The sequence below is a fragment of the Anarhichas minor genome, unplaced genomic scaffold (assembly GCF_050575085.1).
Source record: "Anarhichas minor isolate MPS153535 unplaced genomic scaffold, ASM5057508v1 ptg000014l, whole genome shotgun sequence".
NCBI lineage: Eukaryota > Metazoa > Chordata > Actinopteri > Perciformes > Anarhichadidae > Anarhichas > Anarhichas minor.
The window spans coordinates 8,046,204-8,061,744 of NW_027466460.1; the positions used below are offsets into that span (position 1 = coordinate 8,046,204).

At 41.9% G+C, this 15,541-nt stretch overlaps 2 protein-coding genes across 4 annotated transcripts in view; one reads left to right on the top strand and one right to left on the bottom strand.

The window, feature by feature from the left end:
* The window catches only part of cxxc4 (CXXC finger 4), a 76,003-nt gene that overhangs the window by 31,885 nt on the left and 28,577 nt on the right, over positions 1-15,541 (bottom strand). The window lies entirely within an intron of this gene.
* tet2 (tet methylcytosine dioxygenase 2) overlaps positions 14,367-15,541 on the top strand; it is a 29,912-nt gene continuing 28,737 nt past the window's right edge. Inside the window, exon 1 of the mRNA XM_076091309.1 lies at positions 14,367-15,194. The gene's annotated coding sequence lies outside the window, so the exon portion shown is untranslated. The remainder of the gene's footprint in view (positions 15,195-15,541) is intronic.

Here is a 15,541-nt window from a genome sequence, read left to right on the forward strand (position 1 = left end):
CCGAAGCAGCTACCCACCCACCCACAGATATGTTCAACAAACAGAAAACAAAACTTATCAAACACAGACAAGTGTCCTTCCTCATGAACTGGGATTGGGGACACTTTTGTTTTGGTGCTAATATGTGCAAACACTGTTGCAGTGCTCATCTGTCAGTGGGGATTGAGCAAACAGCTTCGGCAAACACAAACATCTTGGAAGCCACCGGTTAAGTCCATAAGTCACATTCAGGATGTGACTCAGTTTTAAGTGGTTCACACCACATTGTGCTTTTGCTCAGACTTGGATGTTTACATGTCGACACGACAACATCGGTCGCTGCAGCAGCGGTATTACTTTTATACAACAGCTGGCAATGAAGCTGTTCAAGTTTTGTTGTTGATTTTTTTTTTTGTTGTTGCTCTGTTTAGAGTTGAATCCAAATTCCTATTTATATTAATTCCCCATTTAGATCTGCCATTAACGTGTGATCTATATCTTGATTATCTAGATAATGGCATCTGATCACAAGCCTTTCCATTAACAACTGGTATTAATAACAGTCTCGTTATCTCGATTCAGCCCACATTATCAGAGACTATCTTGATAGGGAAATCAAATAAGACTTATCAACAAACATGTCTCAGGTCAAGGAAAGTGATTCTACTGCACGGGCTCTACTTTTCCTTCGCGGAGCTTGCGGCCGTCTGTAGTCCTTTTGCCCGTGGTTGTATTTCATGGATGAATTTCTTGAACACGAGCTTGCTTCAGATAGCAGCAAGAGGCAGAGTTGGGTGACCTTTCAACTGGTTAGGCAGGTTGCGTACAGATTGCTTTTTCACTGATTGCTAAGATTGCATCGCATCCGATTGCATTCTGATTACAACATGTTCTATGTGGATTCACACCTTCCGTTAAGACGCATTTTCCCTTATCCAGATATATAATATCCAGACTCAGATTGCTTGTGAATACCAGGTCTATATGAGATCAGTTATTTTGTTGTCTGCTTTATATGAAGATACATATTAGCACAAAACCTTTTACTGTATGATGTTTTTTTTTTTTTTACATAGAGCTGTGATGGATGAGTGTATAGAGTTCATTTTTACATACAATAAAACAGAAATACTAGGGCTTTCAGGCATGGTTTTGGTCAAATTGTAAGTCAAACGTAACATTTAGAAGCCATCTATCTAGTCCTGTTCTCTTATAATTTTAGGCTTGTAGGTCGCTTAGAAGGTTCTCTCCACTGACTTTGTATTTTCAACATTCTCCAACATGCGGCCTTTGATCAGGGCCACCTGATGTCCAAGCATACATTGTGTATAAGTGTCTCAATTGGCTTTTTTGGTTTTGATGCACTACATCTTGCAGTGGATAGAAGTGCTGCACAGGTTGCGACAACCAGTAACGTTTTGGATAGAGAGACTGAGAAAAAGGCAAGCATTGCAGAGAGACGTGACACACACCCATTTATCGCTGCGATCTTTTCATCAATATTAGGTGAAATAAATACAACTTTTTATACGTCTTTCACAGAACTGTCAACCAGAACTAGCCTCTATTTATCTGCGCATTGACTCAGCCCTTAAGCCACAGTCTTGGCTTTGACAAAGTCCACAATGGCAGATGCTGAATCTTTCTCCTACACAATAGCTGTACAAAAAAACGATATAGTAGAGAAAAAAGACTTTCAAACAAATATGACAGTGAATAAGAAGAATAACTGATGAAGGTATGCGTGACACAGTTTGCAGAAGTCAGTGACTTTGATTGTGTTATCTAAAAGGGTCTGTGTACAAACAGCTCACTGTCTATATATTCTCAGGATGAGCTTTATTGTCGCAGCAAGTATATTCTAAATGGTTCCTGCCTGGTAACATCACACTGCATGCAGTTTGTCACATCAGAGTGATGTAAGATGCAGGATCACTGTTCTCCACATACTTATACAACTCATCGAAAGTATCAAACCTACTGGTCCTAAACTGCCCAAATTTGGCATCATTTTTCGACTTCTGAGACATAAGTGCGTGACATTTTATATGTCTGTTTAATACATTCAGAAATGCATGGATCTCAGTTTGTGTCAACTTCCTCAGCATACAGCAGAGGCAGTGCATTTATTCTCCTAGATGCTTTATATTAAGTTGTCCCAAAACAATATCCGTCTGCTACTTTGTTTTGTACTGAGTTTGTACAATATACTGTACTGTAAACATTTTTATTGTTGTATTGTGTTTGCTTGCTACGTGGCTACCAATGAGTGCAAACAGCATCAAACTGCAGTAAAAGATGTATGTTGCTTTGGTCAGGACATTGTCAGCTTGTATTTACGTTGCGTTTCGTATCTCACAAGATTTTGTGCTGCAATTAAAAAACGGGTATTGTTTACAATGAAAATATTTAATCTTGGGAAGCAAAGTAGGGATGGCGCAGTGGTGCTGGGGTCAACACTGTTGCCTCACAGCAATAGGGTTCTGGCTTCGAACTCGCTGGCCGGTTTGTGCATGTTCTCCCCGTGTTCGCGTGGGTTTTCTCCAGGTTCCTCCTACAGTCCATTAGTAAAGTGATGACTCTAATTTGCCCGTAGGTGTGAATGTGAGTGTGAATGGTCTGTGTCATACCTGTGATTGCCTGGCGACCTTTCCAGGGTGTACTCCACCTCTCGTCCAATATCAGATGGGATCGGCTCCAGACAAACTTTTCCACTGGCTCCAATGTTTTAGTCGCATCCTTTTTCAGCTGATACTGGGGCGAGAGACGGGGTACACCCTGGACAGGTCGCCAGGCAATCACTGGCTCAATCACTTTCATCATCAGTGGCGAGAGTCAGAACTCCTCGTTGTCTCTCCCTCCTCAGAAGCATCCTTCTTTTTCCTCATTCTGCATTTTTTTAAATAATCAGTTATAGACCGCTTCATTTTTGGAACACGGTAACAGCTAAATGGATTGTTTTGTTCTACTCTGCTTCATTCACGTGCATCACACACTGTGCACCGCTACATACACGCATATGGCATTTAATTAATTTGAAAAACCCACACACATACAAACAGGTGCCTGCAAGTGATACGATTACACAGAACAGTAGTCGCGAACGGAAAAGCATCCTCGCATTATCATGCATTCGGAGTTGTGTTTCTGGCAACTTGGCCAATGTAAGTCCAATATTCTGTCTCTCTTCACTCTGAGTTTGATCTCTACCAACTCCTCGGAAATATCTGCCTTTTTAGCTGCTAATTATGTTCATTATGTTCACCAGCTAGTTGCTTAATGTGTCTGTCTGCCATTTGGTACCGATCAGGTAGTGAATAGAGGCTTTTCAGAGCTGAAAACAGCTGCCACTGTAAGAGAGGTGAGACCAGAATGTTAAAGGGAGACATTATGCTCACTTTCAGGTTCATGTATTCAGGGATTCTTCTAGAACATCCATACTTTATTATTTAAAAAACACATTATTATTCTGTCTGAAATCCTCCGTTTTTAGCGCCCGTCTCTTTAAGCCCCCTTCCCAAAAAAGCCTGTTCTGTTTGGTCATTGTTTTCGGTCTTCCGCATCCGCACTGTCGCCATCTTCACAGCGTCACTGCATTAGGGGACTCACTGTGTGTGTCAACAACAAAGAGTTGAGCAGCACTTCGACCGGTGACTGACGGCTGGCTTAAAAGGCACAGCTTCTTAATACGGGATGTGTGCGTTTCTCCATGGTTTGAGCGTTTTGATGCTTTCACAGTAAAGCACCAAGACCTGCTTCTTAATCACAAAAGACATGGGCATCTAAGGTACGGGACCTTTAAAGATGTGGGCCAGCGGATAAACAATGAGCGGAAGGTCGAGGGGAGCTGCAGATTCAGATGATAATTCTCCGTATAGGTTAGCCACGACAAATGACCCTTTTCACATCGTCACATTTTTTCACGCTGTTCCATTCAGTATTTCACTGGTGAGATTGCACATCAAAAAGATAGCTTGCATGTGTATAGTAAAAATCCTCTACATTATATACGATATGGTGTGAAAAACATGGTTCTTCATTCCTTATGTTGCTACCCTTTCACACTTATGAAAAATAATAAAATATGCAGGCAGACCAACCGTGCTAAGCTGACGGTGGTAAAATGAAATTGTAAATTATCGCTGGTCAAGCTTAAAGTTGAAATCCAGGTCAGACTCTGCTCCACTTGTTTTAAAAGTTCAGTGCTTAGCCTGAGTTTGGTGTCACCAGCTGTTCAAAATGTCATCACCTTTTCTGAAGGCGTTTTAATGTGACAGTGCATTGGACATTTCCATGGATTGTGTTTGTTGTGAAAAGGCTCCTACACTAGCCGGATGGACCTGGAATAACCTACTCAAAATATTCCCCTCTATGTCACCAATGTGAAAGGTGTATTCATGTGTTTCCTAGAGCCCTGATGGATAAAAACACAGACCAGGTGCACCTTTACACTTGGTGTCAGTCATTCCGTGAGGCAGGAAAGTATAGAGGGAGGCATCTATAAAACAAACATGGTAGCAGCAGTGGAAGGGCAGAAGTGGCAGGATGGGAACTGCTGCCAGACACATTACAAGGAGCTCTAATGAGGGAGCCCACACGCTCATCCCCCCCCTCCCATAGAGGAACGCGAGGCGGGAATTAATTGTGAGGGCGATGATGGCGAGCGAGCTGAGGAGCAGGTCATTACTGCACGCCTCCTCCTGGAGCGCCGCGGGCAGAGCGTGGAACGCCACGCTACTTGCACAATTCCCATGATCCCACAGGAGGGGGGAGGGAGGGAGGAGGGAGGGAGGAATGAAGGTGACAGAGAGAGAGAAAGAGAGAGAGAGACAGAGAGGAATAGCAAAAGATACTGGAAGAGGACGCAGGCAGCTTCCTCTTTGTTGGAGAAAGAAAATGATCAAATAAAATGTATTGATTATTATTTCACTACATCTGATTTTCGTTATTGCCTTTTTCTACACGCTATATGCTGCAGACTTCATATTCATAGACTCTTCTAACACTGTAATAGCTAATAATAAGAAAAAAGTCAAAATGTAACAACAACATTTTATTTGTTGCTTAAGGTCCTCTTTCTTCTTTTACATTTTGATTATTAATAAATCATCCTCTGCATGCTTGAGGATTACTGGATTTCATTTTTTGTTTGGCATTGCAAGGTGCATACCGTAGAAAACACTACCGTAAAATGGCTCAATAATCAGGTGCAAAGAGCAGTGGCAAAAAATAATATGACACCTTGAAGGAGAACTGAAAAAAAGCAGTTTCATATCAAGGTAATGATCATTTTTTTGGGGGGTGCTTCACTCTTCTAATCGGCACACGGTGTAATAACGGACTCATTGTCATTTCTCTTTGTGTGGTTTGTCGCCCTTATGAAACCTGTGACATCAGACTGAATGCATTGGACACATTGCCCTCTAGTGGACATTTGTAGGTAATGTATATCACAGCCACAGACCACCATCTAGAATTTATCCTGCAGCAGTTCGATTCAACAGCAGATGTTAAACGAAGTAAGATTTATATTATATTAAAGCAATTATAGTTGTTAGAAAGAGTCATATATATATATTTAGGTAAAAAGCCATTATTTAAGTTATCTCATGAAATACATATTGATCACAAAAGAAGAGGTGCAAAATAAGTGCAACAGATGAGCTAAAAAAAAATGTTGCTCATTTTATATATATATTTACTGTAATAAATACAATCTATGCAACTGATGTCATTAACTGCTGCTAAATTAAATGGTCTTCTTAGACATGTAAAAGTCATTATGACTCAGTAATTAAATACAAAAACTGAAATTCAAGCAAACTGTGACTTTTCCTGTATATACTTGCCTCCCCTTCCCCATAACTGAGAAGCTTTTTTTGCGTTATCTTAAGTTCTAACGAGAGAGCAGAGACACACCTCTTTGATGGTGTATTTAACGACCCCATCAGCGCTTTTCCTTTTTCACTACTTCCATGACTAGAAACCCTAATGAGACCAGTGCTGTTGCCTTGGGGATGGCCAAGCCCATTTCATTAGCACATGAAATCATTTAGGCCATGTCTCCCGGAGTAAAAATATCATTATGGTGAAGCTCTCTGTAAAAGTGAGCTGAAAGCACACTGCTGCCAAATGTTTTTTTGTCAAGATAAAGTATTCCAAAAGGCAGGAAAGAGACAGGCTGAGACTGAACTTAACTAAACTCAGACGGCATAGAGATGTATGTGAATCGGAATTTAACCAAAAGTCAAAGATTTCACAGTTACAGTAAGAAGTTAAGTTCTTTTCTTACAAAAGTTTCAACACTGCAACAATATTTTTGGTGTCTTGCATGTCCATGCATGCTGGATACTGGCGTATATGCGTAGCACAATATACCTGAATTAGAAGTCAGACAGCTAAGCAGTGGTAGTCTTAGACTATACCTTGTGATTCTAGCTCTGAGGATAATTAGTTTGGGTTTTGAACAAGTAAATAAGACAACAAAAGTGTGAAACGACCTTTTATCTTAACCTCGCTTGAAACCAAGGGGTTGAGACGGAATGTTTCAGAATGACGCATTACTTAACTCTTATCTTCCTCTTGGTACCCGCATCACAACCTACTTTAAAAGACCAAGGTGTAGAATTTCGAGGGATCTATTAGAAGAAATGCGGTGTCATTTTCATAACTATGCAATGCGACTTAGAGGGTGGCGCCACTCAGCAAAAGTGCCCTCTTGGATGCCCCTACGGTAGATAAACATGATAAAGTGCCCTCTGTGGTGCCCTTCCAGATAATAGATGATGAAGTGCTCTCTAGGGTACCCTTCAAGTGGCAAAAACGAGTTGCAGTGCACTAATGGGTGCCCTTAAATGGAGAAAATGTGATGCAGTGCCATATAGGCTGCCCCATATACTAGAAAACTTTCTGCTCACTGCTGTCTTTTAAAAAGAAATAGAAAAAGAATAAGCGCTATAGGAACAAGGACAATAAAGCTGGACAAATAAAGGTGAGATAGGGAGATGCCACCAAATCCTACACACTGCCCCTTTAATAAAAGTGAGAATTTCTGAATCACGGATTTAACGGATCACTTTTACACCATATCTGTTGACATCTTATTCTTTGGTTAATCTAGTCAACAACGCTTGTACTGAGATTCCTTATTATGCGCTTGTACCAGTCACATGACACAACCCTGAACAGAATACAAATTGATTGTGTTCACAGCTCAAATACCCTGTTTGCTTAACCTCCCTGTAACCTCAGCCCAGACTACGCTTTTATCACCACCACATCAGAGAACTACAAAACATCACGCCCCTACAGACATTCAGCACTCGATAATCTATGAGTCATCTTGAACCTCTGCTGTGCAGGATGGTAGCTGAAGGTCAGAGGTTAGAGCACAACACGCCGATTCTAATATCCTTGCTTGTTGCATCCTGCAGAGTTGACACACCTGAAGGATTTACACACCTTTCACAGTGTCTGCTTAAAGGAGCAATATATACGACACTCAAGAGCATTAATACAGCAGCAAACAACTATTTGCTATGTCAAGATATAGTCGAGTAACGTTTACCTGAGCAGAGAATGAAGTCACTTTCCCTCTGTGTCCGACATAGCCGGGCCGGTCGTGCGTGCTTTTAGTGCATGTGAGCGTCACCCGAGTATACAAGTGATTTTAATAAAATGATGCATTAGAAAGAATGTTGGAGGTGGAATGGAGTCGAGAACGACGGAATGAACAGATTGTCAAATGGAAATCATTGATGGGTGAAGGGCAGTAGGATTCATGATGAGGAACGTAGAAATGTAGATTCTCAGAGTTATTGTAGCTTCATTAGCGGTAGATATATTCATAAAACCAAATACGTATTTTATTATCTTATTTGTGCACCTTTGTTTGTAGTCTCAAAAGTATCCTTTTAAATATGACACTGGCTCGGACATCCACTTGATGTGAATAACTCAGACCACTGAAGCCTCATATGAGCTTCAGATAAACTTTGGAATACATTTGTACACAGAACGAGGACTGTAGATTTAGTTTCAATCTACGTATGACCATGTAAATATTGTTTGAAGACAAATTAAAAAAAATGTGAACCTATCCTTTAATACCTTTAAATAAAAAAAAAAAAAAAAGACAAAACCTTCAAACTAAAGTTTTCCCCATATTTGGGCTGCAGGCTTTACTTCCTCGCCACTTCCCCTTTCATCCTTTCTCTGCTAAACCACAGACCTGCAACCACCATTACTGATTCAACAGTAATACCTGCAGGAGCACAAAACATGATCATTTATGTAAGTGCTTGTTTGTGAGTGGAGGGTGTATGTGTGTGGGGTGCATATCAGGGAGCGCTCGTGTTTGTGCGTAAATCATGTCTAACCATATGCTGCCTTCCTCCGCCGCACTCTCGCAGCTGAAATTGATCGTGAACCATCTCCTGCTGAAAACAGCGTGGGCAGAGAGAGAGAGAGAGAGAGAGCAAGGTCACAGCCAAGGACTTGCCACAATCAGTGATGGGCTGCGGAGGGGGGGCTTACGTGTCACGGCACAGCTGTTACGCTACATACTCTGAGTCACAAGCACATCTTTGCTGCTGCAAAACATCCCCTTAATTACCTTAATGCCAGACTGTCTCTCCCCGTCTGGATGAATTCTGCTCTGGATGCCTTAATCTGAGCCTCATAGCCACCGTCCCCTCACAGTGTTTCGGGAGTATAGTCATACCGTTGCGGTTCTTATCTGTTTTTATTTCCTGTCAAGTTTAAGTGTTTCATGGTTCAGCAGTTCAGACGAAGGGAGGTTTGTCTGGTGATAGACAACATGGCTGGGCGGGGGGGGGGGCAGTTGTTGCGCTGTGTGCTTGTCATGCTAAGCCAAGCCCGGAGCAGGTGAACGGATGATTTCATGTCCGTGCTATCTGGAAGGACCGTCTCAGCTGCCAATGCAAAGATAAGCAATGCGGATGCAGCAGCTGCTGCTGCTGCTGGGCAGCCTGTTGAGTTGCATGCAACTGGTTGTGCACCGTTTCAGGCTGACAAACAAGCTGAGCAACAATCTTGAGCTAGTGCATTGTCTACCGTCATATCTAAAGAAGCCATGTAGTTTCTGAGCTAGGTGCAAAAGTTCAAGGTGTACTTATTTTGAAGACAACAATACTCCTGTGTTGGAATAACAGCAAAACATCCGATTTATTTGTTTGTTACTGGTTGATGTGGGACACATACACTATTAACAATATAAACACATAGATGACAAAATGAATGAAAAAAAGATTAAATGTCATAGTAAAGGGTTGGGGCCACTACGAGCTGCCAGAAAAGTACATTATATGTTTTGTGTGTCAAACCTTAATCTGCAAAATACTGTCAGATTAATGCAGTTTCCCCCGGAAATATAGTAAAGTGGAGATATAACATAGTATTAAATGGGAATACGCAGTCAAATACAAGCACAACTAGTTTACAATGAATACAGCAACATATTGGTGCTTTTCTTTCTACAAGTTTCTCTTTAGTGGCAAAGTGGGAAGAATCACATTCATTATATTTAGCTGACAGCATTAGTTACAATACGTTGCAGTTGCATACAAAACATGTAATGAGCTTATACTGTTCTCTAAACATGTATGGCATACCTAACGCTTAAGAAAGTAGTTACAATTAGTTCCACCTTGACTACATTAATGTGTCAGTAATAATAATAAATAATACAGTAACAATTACAGTTAACATTGTGCCTACAGTATTTGTGTGGTGTTGCTGTCATGTACTTTTAGTTTAGTAACATTTTTAATAGAGTTGTGGTGTTGTTACCTATCAATACTTGCTCCACCACCAACACATTTAAAAAAAAATAATACTGGTGTTGAAGAGTAGATCACATGCACTGCCGTCTTCATAAGAAATAGAACCTATAGTGAACTTATCTGATCTTAGTCTCAAACAAAGACTTGGTCAGGAATAAAAGGGCGCCGTGATGTGTTCTGGCTGCTGCAGCAGAGTGTCTGCTGCTGCGACATTTGGCAGGCAGGTGAGGGCAAAGCCAGAGGCCAACTGTAGGAGGATGGTGAATCAGGATGTTGTGTAGACAGTATGGGGGCATATAAGGCTGCTGTAGTGAGATGTGACATTAACAATCACAAATGTCAAGTGCCAGCTGTCTGCCCATGGAGTGGCTGCATCTCATTTTCAAACAGACACAAACAACTATGTGCCTCTGCAAAGCACTCCTATGGTTTTCAGTCACTTTGGTTGTATTACTTTTATATAGACTTAGGCCACAATAAATAGAATAAGAATTTAATGACTTTTCTAAAATAAGTCAAGGTGCAAAGGGTCTATGAAAGCACATATGTTAAGGTAGAATTAGTAAAAAGCAAAGGAAAACTATAAAGGCCACTATTACTGCAACACACATTCTCTTTAATCGGAGGATCAGATGCATTGCCAGGTCATCATGCTTCACCAGCAGGGGTCATCGTCTGCTCCATGCCAAACACCAGTGAATGTAGTTAAAGAGCAGTGGGGCCTCGGTGCTTTAAGAGCATGCGGTTTGTCAATACTAATCCTGAACAGCGTGGGACATGTGATTACTTCTATGAAAGTGTGTGATCATTTCTACTTAACTTCACTCCATGACGAGTTGCTAATATGTGTTTTCATTCGACATGTCTATTTACAAAGGGACATCTTTATTTAACCACAGACAGTTTTTACTGTCTTTTCTCTGTTGATTTAAGTTTTAAGCTTCATCTGCAAAGACACACAAATCCGTTAACGGCAGTGAACCAAACGAGCGGGTGGGGGGGGGCCCAGGCGGTGATTCCCCTCTGGGATCGAGAGCTGAAGTGGGTGACAGGCTTATATCACACATCTGGTAAAAAGGGCTTCCCCGCACTTAAAAGAGGGCCGTGCCTACAGAGGCTTCAGCTGGGGGCGGTGTGTCAGGGGAGGATGGAAGTACCTATACACCCTGAATGCGAGAACCAGCTCTCAAACATCTCACAAGCAGTTTGTCGCCATGGGAAATGCGGCAGGGCCATGATTGGCCTTGTCCAACCCTGCTGTGCCTGGGGAGGAACTCTGTCAATCGTTAGATGGCACACACACACCGCAGACAGACGGGCATTGTGAATCGGGACAAAAGTCCTGCAATTGAAAATGTGCAGGGAATGTGAAATAGTGTGAAACAGCACAACACTTTTCCAATTTGGTGCCTTTTGGAGCTCAATAATGTAAAATAACTATTTTCCAGTTACTCTCGCTCTCTTTCTTTAAACCCCTGCCCCCCACCACCCTTCCCCAGACCCCCTGCTGCGGCTTAAACAATTAGGCTATGTGAGACCCACACTAACGACTCTCCCTTGTGTTTTAAGATAACTGCAGGAGGAGGGGCAGCAGTGGGTGACATCTTGTTAGGGGGGAATCCTGTGGTCAGTCGCTTGTGTATTGGCCCAGGCAGAGGATACCTAGTCATTACCCTACAGAGAGGTTGTGTGGGTGTGTGTGTGTTTGGATTGCCCCAGGTGAGATGTGTGTGCTAACACCACTGGTGCTTGTGAGAAGTGCTGGTTTTCTCAGCTTCACGACGAGCCCATAGTGGCTCTGTCGCGCCTCAGATGTCACCCTTTTCTCTCACCAATGTAAAGAAGGCTGTAAATCAATGCCTTCATCGCAAATCAGCCCCCTTATTTGCGGCTCCGCCTTATTTAGGACCAAATCACTCTCACCAAATATAAAAGCCTTTCCAGGCAGCAAAGTGAGGTCACGTTCACACTAATGGGTAAATAAAATAAAAAAGTGTTTAAACACATATAGTGTTTTCAATCCACATAAATATTTAGGTTGTTTTTAAAAAGTGCTAATTACATTGAAATGACAAAACAATAGAAAACTCGTGCAAGCCACTTGAGTCCATACTCCAATTTAATAAATAGTTTTAGAAAAGATATATTTTGGTGGTGGATTAGTGTGGAAGGTAAAATCAGCCAACCAAGAACAATCAAGTTGGTGCCATAGAGCTTAACATCTGAAAAAAACAAAACGTCTTTTGTCCTTCAAAAGACGTTCTGACTTTTGACAGTTGCATTTTTTTCCCATGGCAAGTAAAACGTTGAAAAGAATGACTAATTTCACTCTGTGGTTTCACCACCCAGCTTGATAATGTGAGCTCATGATTTACCACGTTTTTTTTTTTTCATGAAAGAACAACACAGCCTGTCCAGGAAGGAGGGCTATAAACCACCGCATGGCTTATAGTGACACACACATCTGAAGACCAGAGGCCTGGAGCTTTGACCTGAGGAGCCGGTATTGGATCCTGTCTTGGTTTTGTTTTGCATAAATCAACAAGAGCACTGGGCTCCGCGAGAAAAACAGTCGCTAATGGTCATTATCATCTTCAGGTGTGAAATCAGTCAAGTGACAAGTGTGCCTATAAGTTTTGATGACCCTGGGTCAGCGTGAGGCCGGAGCTCTGTGTTTGCAGACGAGGTGACGGCACACGCCTCCAGCCCTTTGAAATGTGACGAGGTGAGAGGAATGAGGAGATAATCTCTGATTTACAACTTACAGTAGCTTTTCAGGGGAAGCAGCCCGGCAAAGAGCTCTGCTGCCTGACCGCTGGCAATACACAAAGTCAATGTGGCCGTTTTTAAGTCGCAAGCAAGATGAGCACTGATGAATGCACGAATCAAACCCTGTTCATTTAAACAGTAACACCTGAATACATTTATTCAGAGGAAAACACAAGCTTGTTGCCTGATAATATAAAAAGTACTTTGACCTTAAGCTAGCTGAACATATAGATATCTTATATTGACAGCACAAAAACTTCAATGTGTATTATATATGTTATCTAACCAGACAAGTTCTTTCTTCTTGTTTACAGCAGCGGTCTGAGGGAGCAGGGCCAAGGAGATGGAAGGAAGCTGACAAGTCCAAACAACCACTGAAGGCCCCGCAGCAATGATCATGGGACACTTCATTGGTGCACTGGTAGGTTTGCTGCCTTGCTCAGAGAAGCCTTGATTGCAGTTGAAATAGGGGCTTCTCATTCATTCACTTCTACAATCTTCATAACTCATCTGGGGATTTTAATTTTGCGGCCATAAGCTCTCTAACCATTAACTGCAGTTCACATGACTTTAGTCTGTTCAAAGAAGGATTAACAACAGACAAGCATAAACACGCCACTGTCAGCATTCACCTGAAAACACCCAGAAGTAGAGCTGTTTCTGATAACAGCTCAGTTGCTTTAACACCGTACTAACTGTTATTTCTTGATTCAAATAATACTATAGTAATATTTTTGCCTGACACAACAGTAGGATGTTTGATAAGTGCTGTATATTGTAGTGGCACATGCACACTCAACATATCAGAAACTTCTTTCTGATATTTATTTTGCAGGTCCTTACCATCTCAAAGCTTAGAAATCCTTGTTTTTTAAAATAAAATCTATACTCCTTTGTGATCAGTTTAAAGGGGGTTAGCGGCAAGAATGACCCAATTTGACTTAATTGCAACTGTGTGATGTGGTTTAGCAACACAAGCAGTTAACTATCCTGCTACATCTGAGTAACAACTGAGATATGTAAAGAAATAAGACGGAGCTGATGTAAAACGCTCTATTTTGTCTTAACAGGATCTGAGTTGCAGCAAGAATGACTCCTCCTTCCTCTCTCTGCCTCTTCCCCTCCCCCATTTTGTGTAAAAACAAATCTCCTTTTCTGCTCTGAGCTTGAAACTATTGAGTCAACAAATGCCACTGCAGCTATAGGCAGGGGCTGGTGGGAAAGGGGTGGGGGTCTCCATTTAAGCCTGAACTGCAGCTAAAGGGAGATTATTTTCAGACCCACCCCTTAGTAAAGTAAAGAGTAATTAAATAGTAAAGTGAATGGGGGTGCCGTTAACTATTGAGCATTGTGGTTAAAGTTATGACCACTATTATGTTATGTCAACATAATACTAATTACCAATATATATATATATATATATATATATACATATATTTTTTTTTTGTTAAAACTTACATTCCCAAATTGTATTGCAGACATCACTGGACCTGTTTGTGAGATTTGCTTTTTGACCTTTGATATCAAAGATGCAAAAACTAAATCTCCGACTTACAGCTCTGCATGAGGACATTCCACAGAAGTCCACAACAAAAACCACAGCAAGAATGTTTTGTGCGTTTCTACTCGTGTCATTCCAACAACCTTCCGGTGCTGAGTTTGCCTTTTAAATCGCTCTTTTAAAGTCCCTTCCTCTCGCACACTGCTCTCTCTATCTCTTTTAAGCCCACGTGGCCAGTGTCAACAGGAGGTGAGTCTTGGCAGACACATGAAGCAAAGTATGGTGCCTGTATGCAGGCTGGAGAGTTGTCTTGCGCTCTAAAAATGAGCCAGCCAGCCCGCTGAGGTGTGCCAAAATAAGACACAGCCGTTGGAAATAAGTGAATTGCTCAACTGGTTGGACTCCAAACTGGCAACCTCTGATTGTTGCTGTAAGACTCTCCAAAATGTGGGCTATTACACAACGGGGGAACTTCTGTAACCAATGACAGAGAAAGAAAGAAAATGAAAGAAGGAAGTCAAGATAGTCAGGGCGAAAAGGGAGGGAAAAACCCTGAGTCACTTGGCTTCCTGTCTGAGGAAAGGAAGGGGGTGGAGGCTTCAGTCAGACAGTTGAGGCCAGTGCAATATTCAACATAAAGTGCACTGGGTGTATAGTCCTGTCCTGCTCACTGAATCCACTCCAGTGCTTCAGGGCAGCCATCATAGTGTTCACGATTGTGTGCGGCTGAGGGAAGAAGAAAAAAGAGGAGGGAGCAGAGGAGGGAAAGAAAACCCGTCTCTTTGTGTGGGAAGGACTCGGCAGGAAAGTGATTTTGTGATTATTTGAGTTTGCCAGCAAAGTAAGGCCCCCCACCCACCCCCCCACCCCACTGACCGGCAACATCTTTTTCTACTCTGCACCTCTGCTGCCTTACACCAGAGCCACATATGAATGTGCTTCTCAGGCCGGTAAAACAGCGACACCCGGGCTCCTGATGATGAGAGCCGACGTCAGACTGGTTCCATGAATATTGATGTGGAGGATAGTCTGTTTCATAGAAGAACAGAAGGAGGCAAGATGGCTGCCCTTTAGGATTTGTTAAAGAGGAGATCCAGACGGTTTGTTGGAATTTCTACAAAGTGGAGGGACGTAAAAAGGAGGTGAGGATTTGTTATTACTGTGTTAATACTCTGCTTACACTCTTCCCCTTTAACACTGGTGTATTATGGGAGGTTTTGTATGAGGCGAGGTATAGCAAATGTCCCCCACCGTAAGAGCAAGACTCAACATAATAAGGAGGGGATATTAGATAAAGCTACTCCAACATGGCTGACGATTTTCTTTCTTTCTTTTTTTTTTTTTTGCCAGCTCAATCTGAAAAGGCACCTTCTGTGTTTCCCCGTGAGTTCTGTGTTACGTCCACATTCTTGCTGCGTTTGAATGCATCATAGAAAATGGTGTACTTAGACTGTTTGTCCAGGAGTTTTTCTTCAAGCTTAATTTAAAT